This window comes from Manis javanica, chromosome 10, assembly GCF_040802235.1.
Source record: "Manis javanica isolate MJ-LG chromosome 10, MJ_LKY, whole genome shotgun sequence".
Lineage (NCBI taxonomy): Eukaryota > Metazoa > Chordata > Mammalia > Pholidota > Manidae > Manis > Manis javanica.
This window is the reverse complement of record NC_133165.1, coordinates 16,772,197-16,799,131: the sequence shown is the minus strand read 5'-3', so window position 1 is coordinate 16,799,131 and position 26,935 is coordinate 16,772,197. Positions and strand designations below refer to the sequence as shown.

General features: G+C 38.8%; 1 protein-coding gene across 3 annotated transcripts in view; it reads left to right on the top strand.

Annotated features, from left to right (window-relative positions):
- SYT1 (synaptotagmin 1) overlaps positions 1-26,935 on the top strand; it is a 509,637-nt gene that overhangs the window by 376,493 nt on the left and 106,209 nt on the right. The gene's annotated exons all lie outside the window — the stretch shown is intronic.

Here is a 26,935-nt window from a genome sequence, read left to right as displayed (position 1 = left end):
TTCTGTGACATGTGGTCACTGTGGGGCCACCAGGGAGATCAGAAAGTGACCCAAACCTTCAGAGGAACTCAGCAAGCCTATCACCCAGGAATCTTCTCACTACAGTTTTCTGTGACCAATGTAACAAAGTGAGAATTTAGAGCAGGTTTGCTGATCGCTACACGGAAATTGAATTTTATTACTACCCTAAAATTATTATTTGGTTGTACAAAAGGAGTCAAACTTATTTGAGCTAAGCTCTGCTTTCTTCTTGGAAGGAAATATGCCTAATTTAATCAAACAAGTTAGTCAACATTAGATTCTTGGATATTGAAATAGATTTAGCTGCACTGTGGCTATTCAAGAACCACCCAAGGATAATACTGAGTTGTTAAATTTAACAAATTTTTTTTGTAAGTAGTTCTTCCTTATGAGCAGACTAATATCAATATTAAATCCAATATTAAATTCATAAATTTGTATGAAGAGAGAAACATTTACTCATTCAATCATGTTTCTCATCATTAAATAAATAGTGAGCTGTTTCCTTGAGTTTTTCTATCTTATTGACATGTTTGACTGTGTAAATTCTTTGCTGCCGGGGGACAAAATGAGACCACAGATATTTATTAACTGATAGGTTTGTATTAACTGACTGGCTATTGGTTGGCTTGTTGGTGCAGATCAGGTGAGGACCCACTTGGCTTCACGAGGCCCACCTGTCCTGAGAACACGGCTCACAGTCCTTTCCTCCACCTGTAGCTAGCAAGTGGCCTGGGATCCCAAGATCACACTCCACTGGGTTTCAGAAAAGTTAGCAAACCTTTTTTCCCTGGGTTAAGTGAATGTAAGGCATCAAGCAGTTTTCCTCTCTTAAAAATTTTGAATGTGGCAGAGTTTGACACTTGACACTGAGTGGCCAGGTTTGACTCTAGGATCTGAAAGGTTAGGGAGGCTGTCCAAAAATCATCACGTTTTTAATCGCGCCACTTCACTTGCTCTCTATTTCTTTCTTCCATCATGTCTTCTCTCCCTAAGACTTTTGTCACCTCATTCAAAAATACTCATGTTGCAAATACTTACTACACGTTGCTAACTTCCTAGAACTGTGGTGTGTCAAAAAAAAAAGAAGAAGAAGAAGAAAAGAAAAGAAAAACTAAAGAGAGCAGACATTTCTCCTGCCTCCATGGAGTGTAGTGTTGTCTCACTTTCCCCCCTCTCCAGTCTTTGGCTTGTTTATTTGCCCACTAGACAGGTTTCTGGAAAAAGTCCTGTCTTTAAGATCAAACACTCCTGGGTTCCACGTCTGACAGATTCCATTTATTCACTCAGAGACACAGTACAAGTCACCCAAACTCTCTTAAAATTTAGTTTTGTAATCTAGAAATGGCCCGATATTATCTATCACCTTATTTTACACATTAAATAGGATAAAGCACGCAGCATAGAGCTTGGTATGTGGTCGGTATTCAACAGGCAAGGGATCTCATTCTTTCTTCTTCACCAGCCTTTTTTGTGTTCTTTCTTTCTTGTGTTTTCATCTCTCTATTCATTTTACTCTTTTCCCTCCTCCCGTTTGTACTTCTCCATTCTTTTTCTCTGAAAGTTTTTAATGGGAAATAATTCTACAACTACATTCTTACACTCTGGAGCCTTTTCTCTTTAACTTCTACTTGGGAACAGTAATTTTTAGTTTTCAGTTGAGTATCTCTTTTTATCATGATACAGAAACCTCACAAAAAGATGTCCAACCTATAAAGTATCTCTGGATGACTAGACAGACCCAGGTCTAAACTTCCTCATAATAAACCAGATTCCAATTACATTTTATAAAGGAAAGTTACTAAGCCCATTACTTATATTCACTGATATGTGCTCTATCTTTTCATGCTCATCATTAATGGCTGAAAATTATACTTGTGTGAATAAATTGAAGTCTTAAGTTGACTTTGGGTCTTATGATTTTAAGGAACTTGTTTTTCTATTTTACATGAACAATTTTATTCATGATTTTCATTTTGATTTCATCTAGCAGTGTTGTTTTTAATGTCACAATGAGTGAAAGATACCAAAGTTAAGAAAAGGGAATTCAACAAACAGCTTTGGAATCTAGACACTAAACTAATACTAGTAGTCTGTTCAGTTAGAGACTTGGATTTAAACAGCTTAAATCCAGCCCACTAAGATCCAGCCCTGTGATTTTGATAGAATGGGGTAGGCTTTGTTGCCAGAAAGTTGAAAAACATAGAGGTCATAAGATGATAAAGCAATTATATAAGTTATGTAATTATGTGTTATTTTAGTGATGAATTAAATATGCAAACAATTTAGGAAAAAATGGGAAGGAGCCTTATCTGAAAGTTACTAAGCCCATGTTTAAAACATAGGGGTGTTGAAGAGATAAGCTATGCCAGAAATAGCCCTAACAAGCACACAGCTCCCACTGGTAGATGCCAGTGCCTAGTAAAAGCATCTCTGGTGGGGTTTCCATTCGGACTTGATAACATTTCTCTAACACAATCAAAGCCACCTTACCAGTTTAACTTCACTTGCCTTTTTTTTTTTAAATGCTGCATGACTAACCACTCTTTCTCATTCCATCTGCCCACCTCCCAATAGATAAAGATGCAATTTCACCTTGCACACAGCTAACCCTCTCTCTTCTTTTGTTTCTTTAAAACAGAAATGTATATCCTCTGAGTTTCAAGAGATACTTACATATAAAACTGTTTCTTCATTTTCCCTTTTGCAGCATAGGGCCCCAAAAACCATCCTTTATAATCAGTAAATACAGTTTTTCCATTTGCAAAATGCTTCTCATATGTACAGTCTCAGGCTATGTTGAATTTTTGAGGTTTTTCTTTTTAATCATTCAAAAAATATGCCACCCACTCCTCAAACTTGAAACCAGACTTCATACTCAGAATAATTCATTAATTTAAAACATTCACCTAATTGCTTTAAATGTTACAATTAATAGCTATGACTCCATTTTTCTTCTTTAAAGTAATTTTTATTAATGATCATTTTAGAAATTATCTTTGTCCTGAGCCCCCGCATCAGGTATATTCTTTAAAAACAACTTAAACTCTTCATTTTAGCATTTGGTTCCTTTTCTTTTTAATGTACATTTCAGCCCCATGCCTTCCACTACTGCTTCTTATCTTTAAAGACAGCATAAGAAATAGGTACCACCAGGGTACAAGTAAGTCTTTTTTATTTTCTTGAGCAAGTCTTTCTCATGACTTGATCAGTCCAGGTTTGTCTCCATTAGAGCATAAGTCTATCACCTCTACTTTGTGCAGAATTAGTTAAAGAGTGATTTTTAAATGAGATTCTGCAATCTAGTGCAAACAGAAAAAAAAAAAATTGATTGCCGAATTAAAACAAGTTGGGACATAATTTAATTAGTACCCAAGCAGAAGGGAAGAGAAACTACTTTAGAGCCTTAATAGAAAATCAATTTTGCAAGAAATTTTCACATTTTTAAGCCTAATTAGAAAAACATTTACTTCAGAGAAAACCATTTGGAGAATGCATATTCAATCAAATAGAAGTTTGTCAGCTTCCAATGGTCAATTCCTTGACTTTTCTCTGGAATGGGTTAAAGTCATTATTCCTATTGGCATCCATTACATCCAAGGATCATGAAAGAACTGATGCTCTGAGCTTACTTAGCAGGCAGACAGTAACTCTTGCCCTCTGAGAACCTCTGCACAGCCAATCAATGCCCTGAGTGGAAATCCTTATGAAAGGTTAACTGTTGGAACGTGAAACATGGATGCCAGTAGGAACCTTCCTTGTGGTTCACGATCTATCACATTAAAGAAATGCAACAAAGACACCTACTTTGATTTATGACCCTCCAGGAAGGTGTACTTGTTTGTTTTGTTGCGTGCGTCGTATCTGTTCTCCCCATCAGACTGTAAGCTCCCTGCAAGCTGGGCCGTACCTGTTGCTCCCTACTGTGAAACCAAGCGTGATCACAGAGGCGAGCGCACAGTGAGTGCGCAAGCATTGTTACGGGTGGATGAATGGGGAGAAGTATTTATTATACTACGAAAGATGTTTCAAGACTCCCTTTTTAAAATCCATGTTAGTAATAGTCATTGTGTTCTTGTTTTGCAAATGAAGTCTAGAATATTCTGAAAGCCCTTCAAAAAAATATCCTAGTGCCAGACAGTGAAAATGGTTTAGTTGCTTTTTTTTTTTTTAAGAAGAGAGGCAGTTTAGATGCCTAGCAAAATCATTGTTATTATTTTTGTTAATGGTCATAAAAATGATAGTAGTTTTTCTCATTACCTTTTTTTTGGTTGGGGGGAGTTTATTCAGTATCTCTTCTCTGTAACCTTCTTTTCATCCTGTTTCCATGATGCACAGAGAGCTGGTGGCTTAGCTTAATTTAACTTTTATTTAAAACTAAGATTCAGTTAAAGCTATAAGCCTCTGCTTGCAACATGGAAATGTACCCAGAGGCAATGGGAAAGAATCAGTTCCAAGGAGAATTCAAAGAATATGAACAAAATCTAAGTTTATCATAAGTAGAATTTATACCTAGTCTGATTTGTAATGGTAGATATGATGTAGTGGTGTTAAATTGTTTTTTAATATATTAAGACCATGACATAATGTCTCAGAATCTATGGGACCTGGTTAATGACTTCCTTTTACACAATTACAGAGGTGGAGTTGCATCTGGCTCTGTGACGGGCCTGTGGCCACAGCTGAGGTTTACGTGATTCTTAGTCGTCTGTCAGAATCTCACCAATTAGAACTGCATTGTTATGCATAATCAGTATTGTCTGCCTCATGATGCGGTTTCTAAGATCACAGGAGAAAGCAAATAACTGGAAATGTCCCCATAATTTGATTGCCTTTCTAGTTAAAAAGACTTCTCAGGCACAAATGTATGAAACAAAATTCTCACTTCACAGTTTCTAAATGGAAATTTAATACGTTTTATTTTGTATTCCGTATTCCCTAGGAAAGTAATACAAGTTTAGACTAACTTAAAGAATTTAGTTTTGGGAGAGTCGCTGGTCATTTTCAACATGCTCTTGGAGGACCTTCCATTGCTCCTCCGTCGTCACACCCAACACACTGCACGGACCTCCCGTTCGCAGCCACAGCCACCGCCACCCAAAGACCTGTGTTCCCAGCCCCACGCTCCAGTGTCCCAAGTCCATCTTCATTAAATCTCACCTGAACTTTCTCTACCTAAGCAATGGACACAAATAATAATAAAAGCTACCACTTGCTGAGAGTCTACTGTACACGAACAAAAATCTCATTCTTCAAAATCAGCATTATTAAAGCTGCTTTGCAAAACGAGGGTGAAGCCACCCTGAAGCCCAAGCAATGTTAAGTGGTTTGTCCAAGTTGACACAGCCAATGCCAGAGCTGACATTCAAACCTAGCCCACACTCTCTCCATTCCACCAAACCATATTCTTTGAACAGTCTGTCTTTTCAGCCCCAAAGTGTAGCTATAAACTCAATTTAAATGCAAGAAAAAATAAAACAAACTGATTCAAACTATTTATTCCTCAGCTTTGGAATCTTAACATTTGGTTAATTTGCTTTGACAACATATAAAGTCTGCATATATAGTTTTTTCCTCTCAAATACATTGCAAATGTACGTAACATAGCAAAAGAAATAGTAAGTAGCATTTTTGTCTCTTCTTAAAAGTATCTCATAAATACTCACTGTGATTTCTGCCCAGCATACAAAGCCCTAAAATTCCAAGGTACTAATTAACACAAACATGTTATTATTCACCATGAGTGCTGATGAACTTAATGAAGGCAGAGGGATTTTGCTTTCCATTAAAAAAAAACTTCTTCATCAAGTAGAATATAGATTCCTATCCATTCATTCAGAACATATATTGAATAACTGGAAAATTAGCACTGTAAAGATTATAAGATTTGCATATGGGAAATGGTCAATAATAGTAGCAAAATTTCATAATGCGAAATAAAGGAAGCTTCACAAAGAGCCAAATACCAAGTGTAAATTAATCTGGCCATACATTTGAAGCAAGAAGGAAAGGTGCTCAAAGGGAGGCTCTTTTGAAGAGTTGAGAAAAATGTACTGGTCTTTAAGATTGAGTAGAATTTGATAGGCAGAGAGAAACTGAGAATACTTCTAGAAGTCAGACGAACAAGTTCAGTAAGAGTGAATTTACAGAGCTAAGCCCGCGGGTGACAGGCCCATCTTTTCATCTGACACTGGAAGCAGCCCTACAGGTAACTCCTCACATCCCCATTGCACTTATTAGAAAATACAGTTTTCCCAGTGCCACCCAGAAAACAAGCAACAGAGCACATATGTAGACCCAGGTCTGTCTGAATCACAGACACACAGAGTAGTTCTCTCTACTCTACCACATCGCCACTCAGCTACCTAATGCTCAGTGAGGGCAGGGCACCATCTTTCTTGGCTACCTGCTCATTCCTGGCACCCAGCACTGTGCCTGGAATACCCAAGGTGCTGAAATAAATACTTTCAAGTGGACTAGTTGCACAAATTAGAATGAAATGAGGATTTTCTTTAACACATATGTATCACAAGTCCAAGAGTTCCTTCAGGGACGTGCTTTCTGAAGTGCACTGCCTTGTAAGGTACCCCAAAGTAGTCTGAATTCTAGTCCCTCCCTCCAAAAGTCTCTCCCAGGGTTCAAAACATTCTTTTCTCTGCCCTCAATAGTGGCTTGTCTTTAAAAGAAAATTTTATTGAAATGGCCATGAACTAGTTAGGGCCAAGTATGGATTATGAGTTGATACTTCAATGCAGTAAAATAGTATTAGTTACTGTGCTAAAGTGATGTGGTGGATGTTCTTACGAGACTTATATTCTGACTCTGACCTAAATGTTTTGAGCATTGAGCATCGGTACATGGTCTCTCAAGTGGGTCTCTATGGGAAAAATTACCACTGGAAGATTTGTTACATGTAGTGTCATAATAGAAATGGGAGTAGATGTTAGCTTTTCTTTTTACTCAAAGAACATAAGAAAGAGTTTTCAGTTGAATTTAAATAAAGCAGAGCAAAGAAGTTTGGAAGCAAGGATTTCACGAATATACATTGGCAGAGCAGAAAGTAAGGGGTGAGAGCTGAAGTGGGAACAAATAGAAGACAAAGGAATGAGAAAAACGATACAGACAAGAGCAGTCTTTTTTTTTTAATTGAAGTATCATTGATACACAATCTTATGAAGGGTTCACATGAACATTGAGCTTTCAACATTCACCCATGTTATCAAGTCCTCACCTCCACCCACCATTCCGCCATTGCAGTCACTGTCTCGGTGTAGTAAGATGCCATAGAGTCACTACTGGTTTTCTCCTTGCCAAGCAAGAGCAGTCTTGCCTGCATCTGGTTTCATATTGAAATAGCGAGGAGGAATGTGCGGGGGAAGCTATGCGATCGCTGTGGGGGAATGTCTTGTTCTGCTGGGTCCTCCCTCTTTCACACATCTGGATCTTTTACAATGTAATCCTTTCTGGTGAGTTCATCATATGTTTTGGAACACTTTTTTATCATCTTGTTTGTGAATTCTTCAAATTAAATGTTTTCACCTTCTGTCTCACTCCTACCTCACTCTGAGCAGGCCAAATGTTTGTATTGTGAAATCTTTAATCCATTACAATCTGTTACTCTGCAATTAGATGAAATGTCAGCAATTAAGTGGTACTATTTGTACTACAGAATAAGGGAGTAGCATGAGAATTTGCTGAAAAACAAGAGCTTAAATAATAAAGGATGAAAGAGAGGGAACACACACACACACAGAATTACTTGTTTAAAGCAAGACAAGTTCTTTCTGGTTATGAACAAGAGTCCTTCAATACTACAAATTAGTTCGATTCATTCATTCTTTTATTTATCCAACATACATTTATCAAGTCCCTCTTATGAGCCAGGGTCTGTGCTAGTTTCTAAGAATAGATGGTGAAGAAGATAGGCCCATCAAGCTTAGTCAGTTATAGTTCATTAGTGAAACCGTGCTGCACTGGAGATTGGAGCTCTGGCCTTAGACTCAGCCTGTGTGCGTCCAGGCATGACTCTGCTTCCTGTTGGTGTGTCCTTGGGCTTGTTACTTAAACTTTCTGTAAAACAGGGATACACTCTAAAGGAGATAATTCATGTAAAAGCACTTAGAACAATACTTGGCATTTAATAAACTCTCAATAATGTTAGTTATTTTTATTACTGAAAGCACTGATCAGAGTCCTTGTGGCTTGCCAGTTGAAACAAAGCATTGTTCTGGTCGCTAGACCCATGATGTCCTCCCTTGTGGGAGGAAACTGGCGCAGCCTAAGGGTTCCGAAGGCATTGCTATATAGTGTTGATAAAAGGGAGGATGTCTGAGCCTAGACCCCATGTGCAAGAGGTTGTAGGACGTGAGAGGAGTTCACAAAAGCCGATCCAGGACAAGGTTTATGATGCATGAGTAGATGGCATTAACATAATGTCGCCCCAATGACCATATACCTCTCTGTGCTCTGATACCACAGAAAAGAAGTCAAAGTTCAGGCCCTTCTATAATCACAAAGATTGACAGTAACAAGTGCTGGTGAGGCTGTAGAGGAATTGGAGCTCTCATACATTTCTGGTGGGAAAGTAAAAAATGGAAAACAATTTTTCCATTATTTAATAGTTTCTCAAAATATTAAATAGAGAAACACCATAAGACTTAGCAATTCTACTCCTAGGTATCTGCCCAATAAAAATGGAGGCATGTGCACACAAAAAACTGCACCAAATTATTCATAGAAGTATTTTTCATAATTGCCAAAAAGCAGAAAGGACTCAAATTCCCATCAACTGATGAATAACTAAACAAAACATGCTATATCCATGCAAGAAAATGTTATTCATCCATAAAAAAGGAATAAAGTATGGGTACATGGTACAAAATGGATGAAGCGGAGTAGGCAAATCCATACAGACAGAAAGTTAATTAATATAGACATTAATGCCTGCCTAAGGGTGTGGGCTGGGGGGAAAGCAGCATGCCAGGATCAAAGACTGATGGCTAATGAGGATGGCTTTCTTTCTGCAATGATGAAAATATTCTAAAGTCAGATCATAATGATGGTTACATAATTCTGAATATACTAAAGCCACTGGATTCTATATTTCAAGAAGGTGAAATTCATGGTCTGTGAAATATCTCCATAAATGTTTTTAAGTTTTGAGTACTGAAACCTCAAACATGGAAGCATCTACCTGAAACAGCGCTTAGGCACGCTGGGAGTTCCCTCCTGATACCGGGTCAAGTGTTTGATGATAGTTCCTCGAATGAGTCTCCCTTTAAACCCAAGCACTTCTGTCTGTGATCATGTTCCTCATCACCCTGCCTCATTATAGAAGGTCAGTACTAAGATCCCTTTGGACAGGTGAGGACCCCAGGCCTGCGCCATGCGACTAGCCTATATTGAATATAGTCGTGATTCAAACAACAGTTTTTCTAATTCCAAAGCCATTAAGTATGCAGTGCAATGAATTTTCCCAACTATGTACACCAGAATAACCACCACTCCAATCAAGTCATAGATCATTTCTTGCCTCCAGCCAAGTCCCATTTGCCTCCTCACAGCCAGCCCTCAACCCCAGAGGCAATCTCTGCTCTGGTTTCTCTCACCATAGACTCGTCAGCCTGTTCTTGAAATACATATAAATGGAACCATGCTCTTCGTGTCTGGCTTCTTCTGCTCAGTATGCTTTGGAGATCCTCCACACAGGTGCATGCAGGAGCAGTTCACTCATTACCCTGAGGCGTATCCAACTGTCTGAGTGTGTCACAATTCGCCCATTTTCCTGTTGATGGACTTTTGGGTTGTTTCTATTTGGACCTATTATGAACAAAGCTATTAGAAAGGTGCTTGTACAATTGTCTGGGGACACATGTGTTCACTTCACCTGGAATTGCTAGTTCATATGTGAGCATATATAACATGATCTCTTAAGCTAAAACCACCAGGACTCCTGGTGATAGTCCATGTAGGAATGCAATGTGATACTTACTGTATAGGATTCAGTAGTGTTCTCCTCTCGCTCACTAGCCTCCATGATGACGCCCAACATCACCTTAATCTTTGACCTTTGGCAGCATACTGTCTGTGCTGTACTGTACAACTGGTCCCTATTACACACATCCCTGTTCTCTAAGTGTAAGTGCCTGGCCACAGAATGCTGTTAAATAAAAAGATACCTTGTTTACCTGTTTTGTTGTCCACCCAGGTAGAGCGTGAGTTCCTTATAAGGAAAGCATTTTGTACTTTCACACACTACACTAGTTAGGCTCTTGGGAGAGTGGCATGAGTCAAATTAGGACAGAACTGGGGTCCAGATCCCATAAACTCTGAGCCTCCTTCCCTTATATGTAAAACGCTGTTGGAAAATGTAAAGTAGATTACATACTTATGTATTTGGAGTTTTTGTTTTCCTTCCGTTTTATTTAGTAAATTTATAGAGTTGTCCAGCCATCACCTTCAGTTATATTTAGTAAATTTATAGAGTTGTCCAGCCATCAGAACAACCTAATTTTAGAACATTTCCATCATCCCAAGAGGAAACTTTGTACCCATTCCCAATCACTCCCATTCCCGTTGGTCGCTCTCCATCTACTTTCCATCTCTATGGCTTTGCCTAATCTAGACATTGCATATCAATGTGATCCTATAGTATGTGACCTTAAAAAATTATTTTTGAAGCACGAGCCTGTCTGATGCCAATGAATTCCTAAAATAAACAGATACTCCAGTAGTGAATCATTTTCTCTATTACATGGAGGGAAAAAATCTGTTGTCTCCTGTACCATTTAACAGGCTCAGGAGTCTCCCTCACTGCAGAGCCAGTGACAGACCCGATAGCTCTTTCACCCAACCCTGTCCGCCTTTTCCAGATTTCACGTGCCTGGAGCCAAGTAGAGTGACACCTAAGCTTTTGGGAAAACTGATGGGAAAATTCTGTCTGCCTGCTCCAAACAACACCATTCCTGGCACATGCAGCCTCCTGTCAACCTTATCCCTTCCCTTCTCTCTTTTGCTCATCAGAAGGGAACTTGGAACAAATAAGCCATTTGGCTTACCTTTTTGCTCTACTTTAAATGTCCCCCAAGTAGCTAAAAGTGTATAGTTGTTACAAATGCTGCCTGAGATGGGCCACAGCAGGCTGTGAACAGGGGTCTGCCTGTCAGGGGGCCCCTGAGGTGTCCTGCTCCTGGGCTCTTCCTGCTTGGAGAACACAGCAAATCCAGTTACGGGCAAACTCTCTACTTACGCATTTAAAATGCTTAGAGGGCGCTGGGCTCAGAGGCAGTGCCATCCTGGAATGAGCCCTTGTTTTCAACATCCTTCCTGGAAGTACCTTCTCACTCAGCGTTTTTCTTTTCCTGTGGAGCACAGTTAGCTTATTGCAAGAACAATTATCTGGACCTCTGGTAACACTAGAGTGTAGAGATGAGCATTAGTGAGTGAAGTGGAAAGTCCCGTGAACAATTCTATTAGAAGGAAAACTTTTTTTTTAAATACTTCTCGTCAAGTCTTCTCATCATCCAAGCTCAGAACACTCTGGAATGTGGTGCAAGGTGGTGACAGTTGACCAAAAGTTAAGGAACTGCTCTTCAATACAAAATGTTATTTCTACATCAATAAGTCAATATTCTGACAAGGTGCTTTCCTGCATTTTCACTTTCTGCTCATGTTTAAAGAGAGGGGAGAAAAATATCTTTCATCATTATGTCAAGAATAGTCTGTTCTTAAGTGTATCTCAGTGTCAAAAATAAAAAGAGCGAGATTAGAATATTAAAATGGGTCAAAAGTCTGGAGCTTTATGTTTTGATTTTAGAACATGTGTTTGGATAGCCTAGGCCATAAAGAGGGAATGCAGACAGCCTTTGAAATGCTTGCCGACATAACATCAATATCCATGTTTAAATTTAGAATCTGAGGCGAGATGCATGCTTTTTTTTGAAGTCATTGACTTTCTAAGCACCATCATATTGATACTTTGTGTATACTGAGGCCATGTTTAAAAATGACATAAAGGCTACAGAACCTGAGTGTTGCATTAGGATTGGTGAATTTTAGGGAAAAAAGTGCCATTTTTGTTTCTTTTTAGCAAAAATTTAACAGAGCTTTGAAAATTTAAGACAGTATTTTCAAAGCTCTGTTACCTAGAAAAATCAGATAGAGCACAAACTTACCTTTATGTTTAAACTCACATTTGTTGAGCATGTGTATGAGCCAGGCATTATCTAAGTGTGGTGGCTCATTTAACAACACTGTGGAGTACAGAGCATTATTGTCCTCAGTTTATAGATGAAGAATCTGAGACTCAGAGAAGCTGGAAATAACACAAGGCCACACAGCTAACGGGAGGGCTGAAGCTCAGACTTCGGTCTGACTCCAAAGATTCATCCACCGTGCTAGACTGCCTCTGAGAAACAGGCTACAGGGTCTGTGCTAGAGAGGATATTTTAGTGGGCAAACACACTTTGTACACGTCCTGTAGTTTGTTCCCCTCACCCTCACTCTCCCGACTGCAAGGCCACCACCACACTGCACGAAAGGAGAGCTGCAATGCCCGCCTCTCAATCCCACACCTCTCCCTGTTCCCCAGTCTCTTAGCGGCCCCCACGCTTCCTGGGTCAGCCTTTCTGTGGCAGACATGACCCTGTGAAAGATCCCACATAGGATTCACACGTTTCTGTTTCTGAGTCTTTACACCCTCTGATTTGCTCCATTCCATTCCACGCTGAGTTCCTGGAAGGAAGAAATAATTGCTTCCGTCTCTTTGATCACCTTCCCTTCTATCAGGTCTGATGACGAGCATAGAGTAGGACATCTTACCTTGTAATTAGACCTAAGACACCAAAGATCAATAAAATCTTTAATGTTCTCTGGATAGTTTAATTAGGCATACTTGAATATAAGAGAAATTTCTTTGCAAAACAGAGTATCTTTGTTTGCTTAGAATTGTCTGAGCCAATGTTTCTTAAAGCAACAGAAGCCCCTTATTAGCACCCAGTAGGGGAAACAAAAACACTGAGCTCTGCAGAATTGCCCAGGTTTTTGTCCTTACTAAAATAATTTTTAGAGAGCAATAAATCTGCCAAAAATGGGTGATTCCCCTATAAAGTACTACAATTTGAAATATGGCACTATCTTCCCAGATTTCCATTAAGAGAGAAAGAGGGAGAGAAAAGGCATGTGCTGTATCATATCAAACCAGACAATTACTGAATGCATGTCATCCAGTCCCCATCTGTCCTTTCTTCAAATCCAAGTATTTCATACTTCGAAAAATAAACTGTAGCATCAGCATCCCTGCCTGGAAGTTTTCACGTCATCTTTACATGAATTATTTTTATCAATTTCACATACAACTCAGCCCAATTTTTTAGACCCTTTTTATGTTGGGTCTGAATTTTAGTGGACTAACTAGCCTCTATTAAATGAGCAGTAGCTGTTGTCCTTTTCAGTCATGACTTGCAAAGCCCTGCATCAGCTGGGGCTAGACCTGGTTTCCTGCACCGGCAGCATCTTCATCCAGGTGATGTCCGGACACCTTGATTCTCACCACTACCACCCAACACCCAACCTGCTCAACCTCTGCTGGCTTATGTTCGCTCTGCAGAATTTCCTCATTTTGTGATTCTGATTGCTAATCAGTTCCCTTGGGAGGAAAAACAACTTACAGATTTAATTTAAATTTGAAACAATTAAATACAAAATCTGGAATAATTAAATACATTAGCCCGATGAACCCTCATAAACTATTAACAGACATTAAGCCTGATTTGCCAGTGAAGAAACTGAAGCTCCCAGAGGTTGAGAAACTTGTCTGGAATTACATAACTAGGAAGTAATAAACCATTGATTTACATTTCTGGTTGTGTTATTCCAAAATACATATTAATTAGTATTTATTCTTCTTTAAATTCCTTCAGAGCAGGAACTTCCCAGCAAATTCCTGGCATTGAGAGTTAGGAGCTGTTGGAGGGAAGTTGAAGGGACTCTGGTAACTAACTTAGGAAAGAAATGTGGCATGTGACTATGGCAGCCTTTCTTGTTTTAACAAACAAGTTGAAGTTTTTCCTGAAGAAATAATCAGGATCAGAAAGGTGCATATTTAAATAACATACATGCACTTTGAGTTCTTCTTCCTCTTCTGGTGGGTAAAGGAAAGGAAATTGTTTATCCCAGTGTCTGTTGCTCCATATACAACAGAGCTAAACATAAAGATAGAAGAGAGATGAGATATAGAGGTGTTTATAACAAGGCGAATTTAGGCCAGAGCTGGTGTTTGGGGCATTTGGCTTGAGTCCAAGGTAAATATTTGCCAAGATATGGTACACAAGTCACCAGGGGATGATTTCATGGAAAAACCTAGTGCACAATCACCAGGATCAAACCTTTTTCAGATCCTCATGTACAGCACTATGAATTCAGTGCCCTGGACTAGAACTTAAGTAACTGGGAGCAAAACCCAGCTCATCACGTGCAATTTCTACAGGAAGCAGTGCTTGAGACATTGAGAGCTCTCTGCTAAGTGGAGCACGGAGCTACTTGCCCAGCCATTAGTCAGAGTCCAGGACCAAAAGGGGTAATCAGAGGCAGGGAAGAAAACGGAGTGTGTCAGCCCTCGGTTCTCTCCAGACCCTGCTGCCCTGGTCAGTTCCTACTCCTCTCCCTTCCTCAGTAACCAGCCCTGCCTATGTTCTCGAAGAAAATGCTTTAGGATGCCTTCTTCCCAGATAAAATCATATGTCCTTGACTTCAGAATTGAGCATTGAAATGGCTTATTTCCTAAATGCAAGTTCTGGCAAACCTAAGAGAAGATTTTATAAATGGTAAACTCAAATCTCCAAAGAGTTTAAGACATATGTTATTAAAACATACTGAGAGATTGGGAACATTAAAGACTAATCTGTCTCCCAGTGGAAGCTGCTGTTGACGTCATCTCCGCCCCATCCTTCCTATTAAGCTGAGCTTGCCTACCCACTTTCTAAAGAGGCTGCATCTATTTGGATTACGTTTCACATCCCATGTCTTTCAACTTTTACTAGTTCAAATTTGTACCCCCAAGTGTAGATTATTCAACAAGTGATAAGATAAAGATTAACATTATCTCTCATTATTATTTATATTGCCTCACATTTGCATGAAACTCATGTATCCTAGAGGCCACTGGCCTCAGTCTTGCCCTTTCTAACCAAATCCTCTCCTCCCTCAAGTCTCAGGGCTGTGGGATGTGTGCTAGTTGCCGATCTGATTTGGTTTCTCATACTAGAAGAATTAGAATCTCTTTCTCTGAAAAAAAGAACTGAGTAATGAACGTTCGTTCACACATTGAGGTAAAAAATTCCACCTGAGACAGCTTAGAATGACCTTCTCAAGCCACTGAAGTTCAAATGAAAAGGAAACATTCAAACGTGGCATGGAAACCAAAGACCCTCCTGGCAGTGTTAAATGTTGAAACACATCTAAAAGAGCCTACCTCTCTGGAGGGTTTTTAAAAATAAGAATTGGGGCATGGGTGTGCAGTCCTGCTTCCAGGTAAGGGAATAGACAAGGTGATCTCTGGTGGGATCTAGCAGCCCTGTGATTCATCAAAGAAGGTCTTTAAAAAGCAATGCCATGAAAGAGCAAGAGCTATAGCATCAGTCTAAATCGGGGCTTATATGTATTTTCTTTTCTTTTCTTTAAACTTCTTATCTATCCTGCATTTTCAAAGAACCTATCACAGCAGGACATACCCTCTGCAATCACTCAGCCAAGCAAGTATATCAGTCCTTAGGGTATAGTATCTTTCAAAGTAATCAATTTTTTGACATAGAAAAACAGCAAAAGCTGATTACTGAAGCTGTGGACTATGGTGATAGATTTGGGGAATTGATCTGGTGGCCTGGCTCTCATCTGTCAGCCTCTGGCTAATTTTCCTGGGCAAGTGCCCACAGTTAGACAAATGCAACAAAAAGGAAAGTCATATCATGTTGGCTTTCCTCCCAGGTACCTTGTAAACATGGTACCAGGTTTTAAAAAAGACTATTTTTAATGAGGGCTACTTACAACAAAATTATGCCTGGAGATGTGAATATTTAAATTGTAAAGAGTTCTTGCAAACAGAAGCACTAGCAAGCTGAGCCTGTGGCTCTTGTATCTAAGCTATATATAGATGTTCATGTTCGTGGTTGCCAACTAATTTATAAACTTCAAACGTTCAACAATAAAATGGTACCTTATACTACCACTTAGTAAAATATTAGCCATTAGAACTATGAAAAAATACTTTTAGTACGTTAGGCAGAAAAAATAATAAATTTTTTTATATATGCTCCTGTAGGTTTTTTAAATGTTTCCTATAAAGATTATTTGAGGATCTATGACAATGGCAATATTGTCTTAGGATGCGAAGATGATCTTTTTGGTCCCATTTATAACATAAATATATTAATATAAATGCACACACATACACATTTCACATAACAAATGGCAACTCTTTCAAAATTCAGTCTGGTAGGTTCTGGTTTCAGAGAAGCATATTTTTTTAAGTGCTTTTCCACTTGTTATATGAAAATAAAGATAAACCCATGTGACTCCTCTTTCATTCCTTTCTCTGCTCCTAAGACTCCTGCCAACCACAATATACACACTTTGAATGGGTTTCCATTTTAATGTACATTTAGCTGATGAGGTTTTTATCCCCTAGTTTGCCTCAGAAATTTTCCTGCATATTATTCCAGAAAAATATTTAATATTTGCCCTTAAGAAATTAGAAAATAGGAAGGTCAAAATAGAACACATTTAAATTGGGCCCAGAGCACTCCGTAGCACTCTGTGGGTTTGTAGATGTGCGGCATCATCTCCCAGTCTTACGTCACTGGGAAGTGAGAAATCTGGAAGGGCTAAGAAAAGCTGTGTGGCAGAAATAAAATCTTGACTAGCAAAAAAGGAGCTTTTGTGGTGAGGGCTGCCAAGTCCTATGAAGGAATAAGGCGAAATAAAAAACTTATACCTTGAGTTAACACAACAGAAAATATTTTATTAAAAGGATTTCAGCAACATCACAATCATATTGATCCGATATATTGCCTAAAAGCATGGATTTTAAAATGCTTGCATTTTTAATGCCAGCTGAGTTCTACTATAAGCAGTCATCACAAATTCATGTTGCCTTCTGCTGGCCACTGCAGGAAATGCTGGAGGCTGGTGGGTTGGCTGCAATAAAGCCTGGTAGACTTCGGATATGCTGCCATTATATCTGAATTCCACTTAACTGAGTATCTTCCCAGAGGGAGCCCGGGGCCTGGCGGAAGCCAAATCATCCATTCATTTCTGTAAGACCTTTGGCCTATTTCTGACAACAAGGCGATCTGACTTCCTGGCTGACCTACCAGAAGCTCAGGGAGTGAGACTTTCCAGTATTTGCTGTGTCACTTTCTTAATCACAGTTTCACACCTTCTTGGTCAGGGAAAGCTGTGTTATGACTGAAAGAAAAAAAAAAGCATATAATCTCATTCTCGGTGGATGTGGAAAAACAAATCATCAGATTCTGAACAGGCAAAATAAGTACTGTTATGCACCTAATTTCATACCAAATAAATAGACTTTATCTTTGAGCTTGGTATTGCTTTTTCATTGCCAAATTCAGGTCTATTTGTAAATGCCAGCTTTGAGTGATTCAAAAATGTATAAAAATCATGTCCATGAAACCTGCAGTTTATGGAAGCCAGATGAAGGGTTGCCCATTTCACGTAAGGCCTAGGATTTCCCCTTGTCACACTGATCTGGTGTATCTCCAGAAAGATGCAGGGAACAAGAGGGGTCTTTGCATTCAGGCAGACCTGGTTCAGAGGCCCTCTGCCATTTGTGAACTGTGCGTACTGGAGAAGTCAGCTAACCTCTCACTATTTCATTCCCTTATGCATCCGATAGAGACTGTAAAACCTCACTGCAATGCCAAATTACACCTCAATTTAAAAAACCACATCACAAACTAATTTTTTTATTGATATACAATCTTATGTTGGTTTCTAATATACAACACAGTGGTTCAGCAGTTACCCATTTTATTAAATCCTACACCTGTCTAGTGGGGGCACTATATCTGTCAACATGGTAAGATGTTGCAGAATCATGAACTGTATTCTCCGTGCCATGCTGCCGTCCCTGTGACCAACTTATATTCTGATTGTGAATTCTTATGGCCCTTTATCCTCCTTCCCCTCCCCCTTCTCTGCTGCCGTCCCTGTGACCAACTTATATTCTGATTGTGAATTCTTGTGGCCCTTTATCCTCCTTCCCCTCCCCCTTCTCTGGTGTCTATGAGTCTGTTGCTGTTTTGTTCCTTCTGTTTTGCAGCAAGCTATTATAATGATATGCAGTAAGTGGAACACACCCAGCACTAGTGAGCATGCACTAGCTTCCTTTCCTTTTTTGCTTCCTTCTACACTGTTGGGCTGGTACAATTTACACAATAACTAATTAATTGTGTTGCTTAAATTTCCTACTACCGCTTTAAAAATACAAGGACCACATTTATTGGTCTTCATACCTGAGACTTGAATCATGTGCCATAAAATATTTTCTCATATCATAGTCCAAAAAATGGGACAGAGGTTTTCTTGCCACTCATAGACAGTTAGTTTTAGTAAAATTATTGAAGAACTCAACTACTTTGACTTTTTACAATGTCTGGCAATCTAGAAAACCTTTAGATCATATTAATTTTACAGCTAATGCTGTAGCTGGGCTGAAAGGCCTGTGACAAGCTATAGTTAATAAGTTTTCCATGGTGTCAAAAGTAATAATATTAACGTGTCGTTGTGAATTAAATTAATTTTGTTTTGCGCACTGGCCTGCGTAAACATGAATGACATTTCGAAATATGATCAGACAGGAGCTGAGAGAGAGGCAAGCGGGAAGGCAGGATGCGATGAGCTCACCGGAGTGGGCAGCCGGCGCGAGCGTCCGGGGGCCAGGGGGAGAGGTGTGGGATATTATTCCAGCATATGCAGCAGTGGGTGGGGGTGTTTTAGTTCATTTTTCCCTTTAAAAAAATCCTGAAGGGAGATTTTGTCTTTAGAGAAACTAGCCATGTTTGACATCCTGGCTCCTTGTTTGGAAATGAAAGAGCTTTGCCGTGCAAATCTCTGATTTCAAGTGTCTTCAACCCACAGATACTTTTTCTCTGCCTGCAAGAGGCAACTGATTGGTACTAGCTTTTAAGTGGATGAACGTCAAGTGGCATTTTTAAAGTCCTAATGGTTGTGTTTAGTTCAGAGACTTCTTCAGATTCCCATACACACACACACCCTGCCAATGGTGCAGATAAATATGCTGTCTGTAAACAGTTCAAAGATACATGTTGAACCCAGAAAGAAAATGTCTTAAGATGACTCATGGATCAGATGAACAAAGTAGATGGTGAAATATCTTGTCTTTTTCCATTTGAGCTCTAATATTTCAACTGTTGCAACCCTAATCAAATTATGAGGAAATGAAAATTTCCCTATTAAAGTGGTCACTATTAATAGTAACTATATAATACTTCATATTATATGGAATTACTATAGCATTATATTATACATTATATATTATACATATATATTGCATCACACATTCTATGCATCATGTATTATCTAGACAGGAGCTATATAATAGTTTAAGGAGGCCATCTTGATCATCTTCATCCTCTAAGCTTGACAATTTAGGCTATATCCTACAGTAATAAGCCCCTACATTTCTTCTGTATATCTGCTAGCACTTTTTTTTTTTCTGTCTGTTCAGGGATACTATTGATATACCACCCAATTTTTAAACTTTTACATACAAGTTCTTCTATTTTAACAAAATTAAGAGCATACTATTGTGGTCTATACATATTTTTAATATCCACCGCCATTCTACATGATATGGAAGTATTGTTATACTCATTTTACAAGCAAATAGTAGACAGAGCCCCAGACCCCTCTGACTGTTAAGCTACAGAGTCTGTATTTTTACTCAGATCAATCTGACTCCAAAGCCTGTGCTCCAGGGGACACAAACCACAAAAACCCTTGCCCTTTTTCTTTCCAGCAATCAAACCATTGCCTGTGTAAGGAACTATACATTCCATACCTCCTCTGTTTAACTATGTCAAATTAAAACACACCAGCAAAGGAAATGGCTCCTTTGTGGAATATGTTTCATTAATCTGATGATTCAATTCAGCAAACACGTATCCACAGATCATTCTATATTGGGTCCTGATGATAGAAACGTGAGTTAGACATTGTTCCCCACTCAAGGAATTCATAGGTAATGAGGAAGGGATGATGTGGCTGGAGCTGGAGGTGGGAAGTTCAAAAGGGATGCTAAGAATGTGAACTTTAGGATGATTAGGAATTCAACAGGTCGATAATAAAGACTTACAAGCAGAGAAAGGAGGGTGAGCATCAGGGACATTTGGAGAACAAGATGTCGGGATCTGGTAGGAACTCGTACGTGTGAGAGGAAAATGAGTGGGGGGAGGTAAGCCAGAAAAATGAATGAGGGTAAAATTCAGGGCTTTGAATGTGAGCTAACATTTTATTCTCATAGCTGCAAGCCAAAGGGGTATTACAGCTGCCCGTGGCTGTATCAGTTATGTGGTTAGAAAGCTAGTCCTTTGGCAGTACGTAGATAAACGGACGCTCCAGCCTTTGTTGGGAGGTTGTTGCGAGTATATGGAACTATATGACAGTGGAAGTAAGAACTCAAATTTGAAATTTAAAAAAAAAATAGGTTTGCAAAACTTTGTTGTAGATTGGATAGAGGGATAAAGGGAAGAATCATTTAAAATAATTCCAACTCTAGCTTGGTGGACTGAGAAGCAAGCAACTGGGGCAATAAATGGAATTATAAAAGGATGCACTAATTTTAAGGAAAAACAAGAATTCTATTTTGGGCATCTTGATTAAAACATCTCATTTTCAATTAAAACCATATTTACACCTTTGTCTTCACCACCGCACCTGTTTCACTTAAACGGTTTTCCTGTCTTATTGTCCTTCTCAATAGCACTGGCCCCACAATCAACTCATAGTGTTGATTCCATTGTTTCCTTACCAGTCTATTATTTTTCTAAACCGCTCACAAGTAAAGAAAAGCCATATACTTTCTTCCAAAATACCTCCAAAGGAAAAGTGACTCCAAAGGAAAAATGAAGGTGAACAGAAATGGCCTTCATTCTGCAGCTTAGGCTTCTTCCTGAACTGCCTGATTTCCATTCCAACCCAGCCCTGGTGGCAGCCAGGCTTAATAAACCACCACAGCCACCTGCTCCTTCCTGTGCAGATCCAAGCCCAGGGCCACTGAGGGATCGAGGAGGGACAAAATCCAATCTCTGTTTTACCCAAGTGTAGGATACTGTGAACTTCAATTCTGAGAGCCTCACTGTGTGAGGAGACCTGAGCCTCCCCCACAGAAGGAGAACTTATGGCAGGTGAGATATCCATCTCCACGTAGACATCTTACCAGGGCCGCTCCTGGCTGCCCATGTGCTTTTCTGAGTGTCCAAGAAGAGCCTAGTAAGAGGGCTCACAGAGTGACTGGTCTGTCCAAACACTCACATGGCATCACCCTTCCTCAGTTAATGCAACGAAAATATGAGTGTCTGTTATGTGCCAGCTGCTGCTCCGGGCATTAGCTGAGTAGGGAACACTCAGGGAGTAAAATAGTATTTTGTAAAAAAAAAAGAATTCTTAATTGTTTTTGCATAGAAATGCTACTATATTTAGAATAAAATAACCAGCATGCATTGCGTACTCACCATGTTCTAGGCACCATGTTCTAACCACTTTATATCTCATCTCATTGAATCCTCACAGCAACTAGTTGAGATCAGTATTATCATTATCCCCATTTTATACAGTAGGAAACTGCAGTGTAGGGAGACACAACAATCTGCCCAAGGTCCACTAGTTTGGATGAGGCAAACCAGGGTTTCAACTCTAGGGCTGACTTTAGACTTTAACTGGAAACCTCTGCTATGCATAGCCCACCAGGTGCTCCAGTCCCACAGTCTCTACACTGTATCCATTGAGCTCTGACCACCTGAGAACAGAGAACATAGCCCTTAGCACTTGCTTACAGAAGGTGGCTTGCTTTTATATCTTCCTAATTCACTGTTTAAAATAATCCCTTTCTTGCATTTATTTATCCCTTCTTTTGTAGAAAGCTCTACTTCTGTTTTTCATTTGACCTCACTAAATCTCTATGAGGAGAGAGGAATAAATGTTATTATCCCTTATGATTCAAGGCAATGTAATACATCTCCTTTTCGTCAATGTATTTCACTCGGGCAACCTCAGGAGCACAAAGGAAAATCGAGGCATTTGTGTTTGGACATGCTTCTGCGCCTCTGAGCAGTGCGCTCATCTCAACAGTCTGCAGATATCTGTGGAAGACCTTGAGATGGTCATTCAGGAACTGCAGCCTGCTGATTCCTGTGCATTCGGGAAGACATGAAAGCAATTACGAATTGCTTAACAGATGATGCATAATAGCAGAGATGAAAAATCAGGCTGTGAACACTTAACACCAGGGAAATCCTGCTATGTGATTTTTTTTCTCCAGTTCGGCACCTTGCACTAACAGTACCTTACTGGCAGACTGTTAAATACTATTGAATAATGACCCAATGTAAAAAGAAAATTTAAATTTCAGGAGTTTTACCACCACCACCACAACAAAAAGAGCTAGGGCTTTGGTGCTTACCAAAGCTGGGTTCTAGGTTTTTTTTTGGTCTCATTAATCTACAATTACATGAAGAACATATGTTTACTAGGTTCCCCTCCCCTTCACCAAGTCCCCCCCACATACCCCTTCACAGTCACTGTCCATCAGCATAGTAAGATGCTGTAGAATCACTACTTGTCTTCTCTGTGGTGCACAGCCCTCCCTGTGCCCTCCCTCACACTATACATGCTAATCGTAATGCCCCCTTTCTTTTCCCCCCCTTATCCTTCCCTTCCCACCCAACCTCCCCAGTCCCTTTCCCTTTGGTAACTGTTAGTCCATTCTTGGGTTCTGTGATTCTGCTGCTGTTTTGTTTCTTCAGTTTTGCCTTGTTCTTATACTCCACAGATGAGTGAAATCATTTGGTACTTATCTTTCTCCACCTGGCTTATTTCACTGAGCATAATACCCTCCAGCTCCATCCATGTTGTTGCAAATAGTAGGATCTGTTTTTTTTCTTATGGCTGAGTAATATTCCATTGTGTATATGTACCACATCTTCTTTATCCATTCATCTACTGATGGACATTTAGGTTGCTTCCATATCTTGGCAGGGTTCTGGGTTTTAATAATCATATTACCTTAAGAAAGTTATTCTGCAGGGCTGAGCCTCCATTTGTCCATTTCTGAAATGGAGATAATGATAACCTGTATTTTATGGCTTCAGAGATACATAAAGTATACTAAGCAACCATCCCACAGAAGTTGATCCATAGATGATAGCCTTGTATCAACAACTAGCATTTACTGAGCATTTATCATGTGCCAGGTTCTGCTGTAGACACTTCACCTCTATCATCTCTTTAATCCTCACAACAGTTCTTTGGTTTAGGCTTTTTATTATCATTTTCATTTTACCAATGAGCATACAGAGTCCTACAAAGGTTAAGAATATTCCCATATCACACAGCTATTAAGTGATAAGCCAAGATTTGAAGTCAGTAATCTAATTGCTATCTTAACCATGGCACTGTCTCTAAAATTATTTTTGAGAACCTAACTTTTTTTAGGAACATAGACTTAACCTGCAGTTCCTTTTCCTTTCTGGATGTAACTTATCTGTAAGCATAGGAAACTTTCTCAATGATCCTGGGAAAAACTGAATCAACTTACTTCTATAAGCTGTTCAATTTTACCCTCATGCACACTTGAGTAGTATTCTAATTTATAATAGAAACAAATTCTTTCAGAAAGATTTCCAACCTAACTCTGTGCCATTCTCCCCCATAAGTGACATTATTGGCTCATTTTTTTCTACCTTTAATTCACTCCAGATGAATTTGGAAGCAACCTTTTACAATATTACACATTTTCTGTGATTTTTTTTCCCCATGAGCATCTCACAAAAATAGTCACACGTATCTATGATTCATCTGCTTCAGCCAAGTGTTTTCAAATATTCAAGGACTCTGCCCAAAGTCCAAACTCTGTTTTTTCAGACAACACAGTTTTTATACATATTCTTTACAGCTTCAAATTCAAAATGCTGCCCCTTAGAGTTGACATATTTTTTTTTCCTAGTGGAAAGAGTTTTGGGGCTCATCTGAAATTTGGGTGGTGATTTCTTGCAATTTATGTCATTCTTTTTCAAAAATGTATTTGTCAAGAATTAATATGCATTTCAAAGCAATATAAATTAAAATTAACTCAGGCTCTTAATTTGTCCCTTTGCAGAATGTATTCAGTAACAACGGTTACTACTTTTCTGAGGCAGATTTCTGTGGAAATCTGCAAACCCCTTTAAGGTACAGTGTTGTAAACATGCTTTTATGGGATTTCACATGTGAAAAGTTCTCTTTTTAAAAAAGTTAGTACTGATTTCCATTAATAGGATGCCACATAATAAAATCATTGATGAAAACAAAAGCCTACTAAAATTATAAAAGTCATCTGGTGAAATTGACCAGAAATGGATGGGTCAGTTTTCTCATTTACATTGTCTAGAAACTAAATTTCTTCTATAAAAATATGCTGCTCAAAAGTTGAAAGCCAGAACAGCATTACAAATATAGAGGAAAATTACCCTAGTTTAAAATGCCTTGAGTTCGAATTGCATAACACATGCTTTTAAAAAAATTATTTTAGCAGTCATTTCTCATAAAAATCCATGATGCACTTTACATAACTAAAAAAATCCCTGACATCTCAGCAGGTCTCTCCAGTTGTCAGCTGAGAACATGCAAAATGAAGCAAATAAGATGCACCTATCTGCTTGCTTTGTCTGAAGAGAGTGGCTCTCATTCAAATTCACATCATTCTCATTTGCAGATAAACTATATTTTTGCACTGTGAGATTTAGTGACATCCACATTTCCATGCAAGGAACCAGTGAATTCCCTAATGACATTCTGATTTTCTTAACAACGAACACCAGTGAATTTTTCCCCTAGGCAAACCAGATGCAAACGAAATTGTTTCTGTAAAAGGAACAATTTGTGAAATCTTGGCAAATTGAATTCCAAATATACTTAGAGATAATCTTGACTTCCTCTGTAACTCTGCCACAACACGCAGTGCATTTAAGGCCTACATGAAAAATACACTAATTAGTTGCATAACCTTTAAGCAGAAATGAATGAGAACAAAAGATCACCATCGAAAAGATAAAAGTCAAAGATTCTGAGGAAGAAGTAGTAGGCAGACGGATCAGCTTCCCTAAGACACTAAGATTAATGTAGATGTTGCTGGGTGTTCACTTATCACCTTTGAATTGGTTCACTTTAACCTATTTTCTGAAAGAGGTAAGCTAAGTGAATTTCTTCACGTTGCTTCGAGTCAGTTATACAGTCAGAATGAACGTCGAAATTCAAATTCCTAATTTATATGCCTATAATTGCTGTTCCATATAGTCTCATCTATATCTGGAAACTGAATGGACTGTGCATGAGAAAGATTCTGATTCTATTACCCACAGTCACTGATCACATTGTTTTCAGTGACACTGTGAAGCTACCCAGTAGATGTAACTTGCTTGTAGCACAAAAAATGGACTGTGCTTTCTTCATCTCAAAAATTCTAACAATTCTCATAGCCTTCCATCCACAGAGGGTTGTAATTCTCCTAGAAATGACTGAAATGGCCTTATTTCTAATTGGGTTTTATATCTATTCAGAAATTCAAATATTCCACCTCCGCTATTATGTCATCAAGTAATGAGGCATCTTTTGCATCTTTACAAGATCCAGCCTTTTCTAAATCTAAATTAGAGAATTCTTTTGCATCTTTATAAGATCTAGTCACTTGATGTTTAAAAAAAAAAAGTAAGGGAAACTTCAAAACTGATCATTCTACTGATACTAAAGTAGCAAGAAAAATAATATTAATACCTTTCATTTACAGACAGGCTTAATATTTCAAAACTTTTGTATCTTTGACTTCATTTTATTCTAATCAGTTATTTTAAAAGATAGCCGCTTTATTATTTATAAATTTAGTCACAATTTCTCTCCACTCATCTAAGTAGCCCAATTCCCAGTGTTATTCATATATTGCTTTTACAGCCTATTCTGTCCTCCCAAACTGCAACTGCTTTCTTTTGCTTCTTTTAACATTTTTTTCCTGTCTAGTTAGTCTCCCGATGATTTTTACACATTGCCTACTCTCTCAAAGCTTGATCTCCAAAATTCTACTTCCATTTTTTTTCTTTGCTTTTAATAAGAAATCCAAGTGATAGTTTAAAGAAAATGTATTATCAGCTATGTGCTAGACATAGTTCTATTTTTTTAACATCACCAGTGCATATAATACAGCTTTTCACTTTTTTCCTTATAGTCTTCACCAGTTTCAAACTTTCATTCTAGCACAAAAATTAAGAATTGCCATTTTTCTCTGTTCTATGCCTTCCTTACAATAAGACACAATCTCTGTTGACCTGCAACTTTACATTGACCTTCAGCCACATGGCAGACACTGTGTTAGGCAACACTGATTAAAACACCCTATAAATGAAAGAGGCAGATGGGTGAAGGGACATCTGGAGTGTAACATTACAAGTGCTATAGTGAGAGTTGAAAAGGTGTCCGGGAAACACAAGAAGCGAGGAAGGGTCAAACTCTCTGGAGAGTGATTGGGGAAAGCCTCCACAAAGCGGTAACAGTTGAGAAATATGTAGGAGTCCAGTAGAAACACAAAAAGAGGGAGGTGATATCAGGTGAAGCAAGCAGAATGTTTGCAGATCAG